A 10,019-nucleotide genomic window follows, 5' to 3' on the forward strand; every position below is an offset into this window, starting at 1 on the left:
CCAATTGCCTTCTAAATCTGGCCCGCGGACGGTCTGGGAATCAGCATGTTTTTACATGAGTAGAATGTGTCCTTTTATTTAAAATGCATCTCTGGGTTATTTGTGGGGCATAGGACTTCGTTCTCCCCCCCAAAAAAAAATATAGTCCGCCCCCCCCCCAAGGTGTGAGGGACAGTGGACTGGCCCACTGCTGAAAAAGTTTGCTGACCCCTGCCTAAGATGGATGCATGGTGTCCCCTTCCAGCAATTCCTTCAGTCAAGCTAGTGTCAAATGTATTGCTCTGCTTTCCTTTGGACCACATTAGCAAGGCCAAGATATAATCTGGGCAGCCTTTCCATTGCAGACCATTTGCCCTGAACACTTTGCAAACTGTTACCCTTCTGCAGCATTTAGCCCCATACCCTCTAACATGTCCAGCCCCCAACCCAGGCTGTGTGTCTTCCGGGCTATGTTCTCAGGGGAGTCACGTGACTTGCACGTGAGCCAAAAAACAGGATGTCCCAATTTAACCAGAGCAGTTGAGGGCTATGTAGCCCTCCATTTGTTTGTGTTCCCAGCTCGTGTATAAGAATTCGGCCTTGAACCACTTTAGTTCTGATTCTGAAAACGTTAAGCCAAAGGGAGGTTCAGTGGTGTAGCGTGGGGGGGTGCAGGGGGGGCCGGCCACACCGGGCGCAACATCTGGGGTGGGGTGCTCGCACTCGCAGCTCTCTGTCCCTACCGGGTTAGGGGGCGCAAATTACTTGCCTTGCCCCGGGTGCTGACAACCCACGCTATGCCACTGGGGAGGTTTATTTATTGACAACTGTTGGTGGTGCTGGAAATCGTTGGCGCATGATGCCAAGGCCTAAGCAGCTAACAGAAGCCATTAAGATATAATCACGAGGTCTCTCGATAACCAAGGGTGTGAGCCAGCCATTAAGTAGGTCTTGGCAATGCCTTGTGTTTCATAGGTCAATATAGGTCAACTGCACTTTTTCTCAGTCCACAACTGAGCTACTGAGCTACTGAGGACTGTTTATTTTCTCAGCAACGGCTGTAAACTGAATTGGATTTCCCGTGCGGACATGCGTCTGAAACATAAACAAAGTGCACATAGAGTTGACATCAGGCAGCAGTTTTGTAAACTGAACGGACAGAGAATCTCTTCACCCACAACATCAGTCCTCAGAGTAAGAATGATCTTGCTTGTCAGAGAAATGCTGGTTGGCCCACGATGAGAAAATAAACTTCCTTTCCTTCTTATAACTAGGTTTGTTGTTGTTGTTGTTGTTGTTTAGTCGTTTAGTCGTGTCCGACTCTTCGTGACCCCATGGACCAGAGCATGCCAGGCACTCCTGTCTTCCACTGCCTCCCGCAGTTTGGTCAAACACATGTTGGTAGCTTCGAGAACACTGTCCGACCATCTTGTCCTCTGTTGTCCCGTTCTCCTTGTGCCCTCCATCTTTCCCAACATGAGGGTCTTTTCCAGGGAGTCTTCTCTTCTCATGAGGTGGCCAAAGTATTGGAGCCTCAGCTTCAGGATCTGTCCTCCCAGTGAGCATTCAGGGCTGATTTCCTTAAGAATGGATAGGTTTGATCTTATAACTAGGTTTACTATGCCTAACTTTTCCTAGTGGTCTCTTTTAGAGCTGCATCCCTCACAGAATAAACTTAGTTCAAAAAGGATAATGTGAGGCTGGGGGCATGCGGCATATTGTACATAAGGATATGGGGGAGGGAGAAGGATTAGCAACAAATGAGGAATGGCTTTTGAAACTGATGGACTATGCTGAAATGGCGAATTTCACTGCCGAACTAAGAGGACATAATGACGAAGTGTTTAAGGAGGAACAGAGACCACTGATGGATTATCTATCAAAGTATCACCCATACATGAAGTTGTGGGCAGGATTTGAAACATAAGCGGTGAATTACTGATGTGATCACCCTCTGTTCTCTGGCAGGGAGGGAGGATGCCATTTGGTGGTTCGCCTCAGGTGCCAAAATGTCTTGGGCTGGCCCTGCCACTAGTCAATGTGGCCTCCAAGTTCAAAGGCAGATAGTTCCAAGGTGCTCATGCCCAGTTTGTGGGCTTGCCATGAGGCATCATACAGTCATACCTCGGGTTGAGTGTTTTCGGGTTGCTCTCCGCGGTGACACGGAAGTAATGGAACGTGTTACTTCTGGGTTTTGCCGCTTGCACATGCGCAGACGGTCAAAATGACATCATGCGCATGCGCAGAAGTGGCGAAATATGACCCACACACACGCAGACGCACAGACTCAGGTTGTGTTCACTTCAGGATGTGAACGGGGCTCCGGAACGGATCCTGTTCATATCCAGAGGTACCACTGTATTGTCATATTGTCTACAGTAGGAGACCAGGTGCTTGAGTCAATAGGCTGGTCCGGTGGGCTTTTTCTTATGTTCTTATCAGCACCCGGAATTGCATAAATGCTCTTCATAGCAAAGAAATATAGGAAGGTTTCGCCTGTCAAATGTCTGGCCGTCATACAGCTCATAAGGCAGGGGGAAAACTGAAAAGAATATGAAGTTGATGCTGAATGTCGGCATAATACATTAGAGAAAATTGCACTATAACCTTGTTAGGGAGTTGTGCCCCAAAATGGTATATTAGCTCATGCAGGAGATACGGTAGCCTAATAAGCCCATCCACTGGGTCCCTGGCCTTCCCAGGTTGATCAGGAAAGGTCTAGAGGGAGCGTCTTCCTGCATTTCCTTGCATATGAATATAAGTCATCATTTGATTGGAGATCCTGCTCGATCAGGGTTCCTGGTCATGCACTGGGTTCTTCTCATATCCAAGCAACACAAGAGGGCCAGAAACAGAGAAGGCAGGCCTGACATATTACAGAGATGTTGCTGTGTAGCTGGTGTGCATGACCCCTCACCTCCAAGTGTTGGTGCTGACCTTTAAAGCCCTCAAAGACCTCTGCCCAGTATACAGTACCTGAAGGAGCATCTCTGCCCCCATCGTTCAGCCTGGACACTGAGGTCCAGTGCCAAGGGCCTTCTGGTGCTTCCCTCACTTACAGGAAACCAGACAGAGGGTCTTCTCGGTGGTGGTGCCTGCCCTGTGGAACGCCCTCCCATCAGATGTCAAGTAAATAAACAGCTATCTGACTTTTAGAAGACATCTGAAGACAGCCCTGTTTAGGGAAGTTAATGTTTGATGCTTTATCGTGTTTTAAATATTCTGTGGGGGGCCACCCAGAGTGGCTGGGGAAACCCTGCTGGATGGGCAGGTTATAAATAAATAAATGATCATCACCATCATCATCATAATCATCATCACATCCCACATTTATATATATCATTGTAGAGTCAGAAGGGACCATGAGGATCATCAACCCCCTGCAATGCAGGAATTTGCAGCTGTCCATGAAAGGGATCGAACCTGCAACCTTGGCGTTATCAGCACCGCGCTCTAACTAACTGAGCTATCCAGGCTTGCACATGGGCAGAGATTTCTTGTAACAGGGACTTGTGCGGAAAATTTTTGCCACGGGGAAAGTCATGATGTCATGACTGAGAGCTCTTTCAGAGGACTCCCACCAGCACCACCAGTATTCACAGCGCTGAAGCGCTGCTAGTTCTCCAACAACTGTATAGGCAGCCAAATGCCTTATCAGGGATGAAGGTCCACAGAAAGGCTGCATGCAGTTCCCTACAGGGAAGTGGGTTTCTGTGTGGGGAATGCCTGTGAATTGCTGTTGATTGTGTTGAGGCTTTGGCCTCTCCTGTGTGTTGGGAGAGTGAGGTCAGCCTTTTTTTCGCCCAGTCTAGCTACTGGCATTTACACTGCCCATTTATAGTACAATGTAAATGGAGCTGTCTGTCCTATGGTATTCCCATACATAGCAACTGATCTCATTGCCAACTCAGCTATTCCATGCTTTCTAGAGAGAGGGAGAGAGAGAGAGACTGCGCACAGGAGGCACTTTCCATAAAAGGATGGCTAGGGAATCTTGCTTTATTCTGTGTGGGGCTTACTGATTCAACTAGCAAATCAGTGCGATTAATGAGCCAACTGGGTATAATAGCAGGAAAAGATTTTTCTGGCCCACCACAAACCTAACTGCGGGAGAGGTGGTAAGAACTGAATGTGCCCAGGGAACTCTGATTTCAGGAGAGTCATAGAATTGTAGAGTTTGTAGGGACCCCAAGGGTCATCCAGTCCAACCCTTTGCAATTTAACAGGGCAGGGGGGAATGTTTATATTCTAAATAGCTTTGTTCAAGCTCTAACCCCCTCTTCATTTTGCTGGAGGGTTGCTTTGAGAAAGGAGAAAGTGACAGGTGTCAAAGCCTTTTCTTCCCACCTCGACAGACTGTTGCCAGTAATATTATTAATAATTCTCCTCTTCTTTTATTTAAATATACAAAAAGATAACCAACCATTATTCACACAGCCACAGAGTGAATACAATGAACGAAATGATCCTAATAGACCTTCTGCAATTTTTATCTCTGGGTTTGGTAGTTTCGGGGGACCAGATGAAGCTCATGGGCTCCCAGTTGCCGATTCCCTCATATCTTCTGACCTCAAGCATGTTTCGAAAGAATGTGCTGATTTTCCAACTAATCTTACCAATGGCACTCTTTCTGTCTACTCAGAAACTAGCAGCAGCACACATTGCCTGCTATTACCGTATTTTTCCTTCTATAACACGCAGATTTTTTCTTCTAAAAAGGAAGGGGAAATGTCTGTGCGTGTTATAGAGCGAATGTGTGGTCCCTGGAGCCGAAAAATCATGCAAAAATCAAATCGCGGCGCTGCACGCTGCACGGAGAAGCGAAACCTGAAAAGAGGAAGCGGCTGCTTTCCTGCATTCTGCCTCAGGGTCTTACTGCCCAGCCTCCTCTGTTTCGTTGCTGTGTTTGCTGAAACGGAACAAAGAGCAGGGAAAGCCCCTCCCCTCCAGGCAAGCTCCGGTGCTGCTGGGGGAGAGGGAGAGAGAGGGGGGAAGGGAGAGAGAGAGGGGGGAGGGGAGGGAGAGAGGAGGGGGGAGGGAGAGAGAGAGGGGGAGGGAGGGAGGGAGGGAGGGAGGGAGAGAGAGAGAGAGAGAGAGAGAGAGAGAGAGAGAGAGAGATGGCTGGCTTGGGTGGGGGGAAACTTTTGCCTTTCTTTCCTCCCTGCCGTTAAATCCCTCTCCTGCATTCTTAGCCAGCTGCTTCTCTGCACACCCCTCTAATGCCCCTTCTTTGTTTTTCCTTCGCTCCCCACTTAAAATGTGGTTACAAAGCATGGATCCTCAGGATCTTTGCATTGGGTCACCCCAAATTCACCATCAGATCACATAGCATGTCCATGGCTACAGCCTGCCCCCCAAAAGTCACGCACCCACTGTTGCCTGGGGCTGCAATGGTGCAAAAATGTGGTTAAAAACCATGGATCCACATGGATCCTCAGGGTCTTTGCATTGGGTCAGCCCAAATTCACCATCAGAGCACATAGCATGTCCATGGCTACAGCCTGCCCCCCAAAAATCACGCACCCACTGTTGCCTGGGGCTGCAATGGTGCAAAAACGTGGTTACAAACCATGGATGCACAGGGATTCTCAGGATTTTTGCATTGGGTCAGCCCAAATTCACCATCAGATCACATGTCTGTGGCCACAGCATGAAGCACAAAAATGATACATCCACTGTTTCATTCAGAATGTTTTTTCCCTTGTTTTCCTCCTCTAAAAACGATGTGCGTGTTATGGTCAGGTGCGTGTTATAGAGCGAAAAATACGGTACTTTTTAGAATGCAAGTTGCATACCTTCCTGCTCTAAAATTAAAATGCCATCTATACCTGGCACTTCTGCTAGCTCCAGGAAAATTGTATTTATATACTGGAACTAATTAGAATTTCGGCTTTGTTTCTGCAGCCACTGCAAAAGCAATTGCAACCAGGAAATGCTGGCTCCTTTTATGAGCCTTGACTTAGGAGGCCTTGAAATAAATGCAGGTATCTCATCTCCCCCAGGCTGCTGCTTGCTTCTGACATTTTATACAAGTTGTTTTTCTGGGGTTGTTATTTTTTTCCTGCTTGTCTTTATTTTCATTCTTTATTTATTGTGCATTAGGGAGTTTGGGAGGGGGAATCTATGCAGAAAATATTCTTCTGGTGTATCACTAACCCATTTAAAAATAGCTATGCAAAAATATGATCAGGCTGAAATACTGAGCAAGCTGCAAATATTTCCTAATACTGTACATGGAAACTGGTCTTCCAAATAAAAATATCAGGCTTTGTGGATCTCTGCTCCTGAATTTCAGCAACTAATAAAGAAACCTAATTTTAGCATGGTGATGCCAAAATTTAGGAGCTTTGTTTTTGATAGGCACCAGGTTTCTGCCACCTAGAGCCTGCAAACTGGCATTCTCTTGGGTTCAAAATACAGTCGTACCTTGATTCTTGAACTGAATCCATTCCAGGAGTCTGTTCAACTCCCAGAACCATTCAAAAAACATGGCGTGGCTTCCGATTGGCTGCAGGAGCATCCTGCAGCCAATCAGAAGCCACAGAACCCACACCGGATGTTGGGCTTCCAAAAATCATTCAAAAACCGAAACTGTCACTTCTTGGTTTCAGTCATTCGGGAGCCGATTTGTTCGGGAGCCAAGGCGTTTGAGATCCAAGGTACGACTGTATGAGATGAGTTGGGGACATTCCATGTAACCCATCTGAATGATGGTGACAATAGCCTAGCTTAAACCATACCTATACCCATCTGCTAAACCAAATCCAAGACTGGCTTCAGGGTATATTGTCCTCTCCCAGGCCTCTTCCACTCTTGGTGTGTCCAGTGGGTCCTGGTGTCAAGGAGCCAACAGGGAGAACGGGTCGTTCACAGAACAGAGAAAGACAATGGCACGCCAGCTAATTTACAGTTAGCTTCTTTATTAAGGAAGCAGAACAGAGTACACACATAGACTTCTGAGGGTTGCTCCTGTCTAGATGGAGCAGTTGTCCAGACTGGCTTCACTTCCTATCCCTCTGTGTCAGGCCCCTCCCTCTGTTTCACCCTGGCTCTCTGCTCTGTGACATGCAAAAGATGCCTTGTTCCGGGAGTAGCATCTTGCAGGCTGTCAGCAGAGAAGCTGTCAAGGTGACTCTCTGGTGGAGCTGCGAAGTCTGATTCCTGCCGCTGCCCTGTACTGGGGCACCTGCCTGTCTCCTCCTCTTCGTCCTCCTCCAAACTCCCAGCCTCCAGCACTTCCCAGCTTTTCCCCTCCTCTGGGATGTAGCTGATTTCCCACCACCAAGAGCCCAGAGCCAAATCCTCTCACTCTGTGCTTTCCCTGGAGGGCTCTTGGTCAGGCACCCTCCACCACTTCTCATCCAGCCAGTCCCTGACATCTGGTAGACTTATACCTAGCTTTGTGGGCAGTGCCCCAAGCAGTTTGAATTTCACAGTGTCTGTTATGTACTGAGTTGAATAGGATCCAAATTGCAGCAGTCCGATTGGTCCTAGAACAATAGGATCCAGAATTCAGCAGTCTGATTGGTCTGCAGGAGCCACCCAATCCAACTCCAGGTGGAAGTGAATCCGCAACCTGATTGGCCTACAGGAGAATCCTGGGAATTAGCCAATCACGTGGGGCCCATTGTGTAAATAATGTATTTAAAGCAGACATTTCAGGGGAACTTCCTTTTTAAAAAAATAATATTTTATTAGATTTTAGGAATAAAAGATTAGAAAAATACAGAAAAAGCAAAAATACAAAGTCACAAAATACAAAAATACAAACATTAAAGCATGAAAAAGAAAAAGATAAAACTAAAAAAGCACATACAAAAAAAGAAAAGAAAAAACAAAAATCCCTCTTTTTTATTTCACATTTTTGATTAACTTATTTTCCTGACTTCCTCACATCTCCCTTTTTTGTATCCCTTTTAAAATTTATTTCAGCAAATTAATTAAATTTAATTATTTAGTTTATCTATTTATCTGTTATAAGTCTGATCTTAACCTTGTTACTAGAACCCCTTCAATTCAAATCAATACCATCAACATTCAAAAATTTTACAGTGCTTCTGTAAATAAATTTTAAATTTCCTCCAATCTTCTTCCACCAAGTCTTCTCCCTGGTCTCGGATTCTGCCAGTCATCTCCACCAGTTCCATATAGTCCATCAATTGCGTCTGCCATTCTTCCACATTTCAGGGGAACTTCCATTCCTCCTCACTACTATGAGCTGAATAAAGAGCATGAAATACACACTCGACTCCGAGTATATTTCAGTGTCCCAATCTGGTTTCATTCTAGGGAAACATTCCCCAAACTGGCTGTCTTCTGGCTGGGGCCATTGGGAGCATTGGGGGGAATGTAAATGGTGCTTTTAGCTCTCCTCTGTAGCTGCATCTGGGTGGTGGGCCAGAGGGTGTGAGGTGGTTTTTTTTTTTCTAAAGGAGGCCCTGGCTGGGATCAACAGTATTTGGGACCTTGGCAGCTGTCAAAGGATGCCAGGTGCGGATACTGGCCCTGACCATATTCTCCGACGTTTCAGAGTTGAAAATAGGGACACATCTGCTGGCAGTATCTCTGTCCTCACAGCAAAGATCATTGCTTGAGCCACCTGTCCCGTCCTTGCAAAGTTGCAGTGCCTCTCCTCTGCTGGCAGATTATGCTGCAGCAGCTTGCAATTTATCCTGCAGTGGCTTCAGAAGCCGGGCATTGCGTTAAATTAGTCATAACCTTTCCCCCCCTTTCTTTTAAGAAAGCAGCAACCTCACAGGTTAACCATTTTTAATCGAACAAATACTTGCAACCTTCCCATGCACCTTCCCATGTTTACTGGGAGTAAACAGAAGAGTAAGCATTGCCTACCTATTAGTAAGGGACGCTGATGGCGCTGTGGGTTAAACCACAGAGCCTAGGACTTGCCAATCAGAAGGTTGCAGTTCAAATCCCCGTGACGGGGTGAGCTCCCGTTGTTCGGTCCCAGCTCCTGCCAACCTAGCAGTTTGAAAGCACGTCAAAGTGCAAGTAGCCAAATAGGTACCACTCTGGCGGGAAGGTAAACGGCGTTTCCGTGTGCTGCTCTGGTTTGCCAGAAGTGGCTTAGTCATGCTAGCCACATGACCCAGAAGCTGTACGCCGGCTCCCTCGGCCAATAAAGCGAGATGAGCGCCGCAACCCCAGAGCAACCTCCCTTTAATCGATGGACTGGCAATATGACAACACTTCCAACTTATGAACAGACTGCTTATACAGGTAGACTTTGTTTGGATAAATATGACAACATTTAGAATGAGTTTATACAGAATGTAGTAGGGTATTAACATCAATATATGTACAGTGGTACCTTGGGTTACATATGGTTCAGGTTACATATGCTTCAGGTTACAGACTCCGCTAACCCAGAAATAGTGCTTCAGGTTAAGAACTTTGCTTCAGGATGAGAACAGAAATCGTGCTCCGGTGGCGTGGCGGCAGTGGGAGGCCCCATTAGCTAAAGTGGTGCTTCAGGTTAAGAACAGTTTCAGGTTAAGTACGGACCTCCGGAACAAATTAAGTACTTAACCCAAGGTACCACTGTATTAGGATAATAACACTTTATCAATGTATATACGTAGGTATGACATATATTGTAATCTGAACCCCATCTGCCTGGTGATAAAGCCACTTCCGGCCTGCCCAGGAGGTGGGGTTGCGGGCTTCACGCCCACCCCCACGTGAGCGGGGGCTGGTTTCAGCCCCCGCGAGAAGAGGGGAATCCCGGCCAGGTCTGCCCTATTTAGGGCCGGAGCAGAGGGGGCTTGCCCTCTTTTCACCGGCTAGCCCTCATGTTTTCCCACCCTCCCTCCCTTTAGGTATGCTTTAGGTAGGTCTTTGACTTTGCTATGGACTTCGGTCTGTCGCCGCAAGGGGCATGGTAGGAATTTTTCCCAATTGGCAATTTGTAGCCTTTTGGTTTTTCGCCTACCTCGTAGCAACTCGTCACAACTTTCCGGCATTGGCGGTAGGCATTGGTAAGAAGGGGTTAAGAGGATGTGGGGGGGGAGGAACGCCATCAC

Source organism: Podarcis gaigeae (genome assembly GCF_964106915.1).
Source record: "Podarcis gaigeae genome assembly, chromosome: 3".
NCBI lineage: Eukaryota > Metazoa > Chordata > Lepidosauria > Squamata > Lacertidae > Podarcis > Podarcis gaigeae.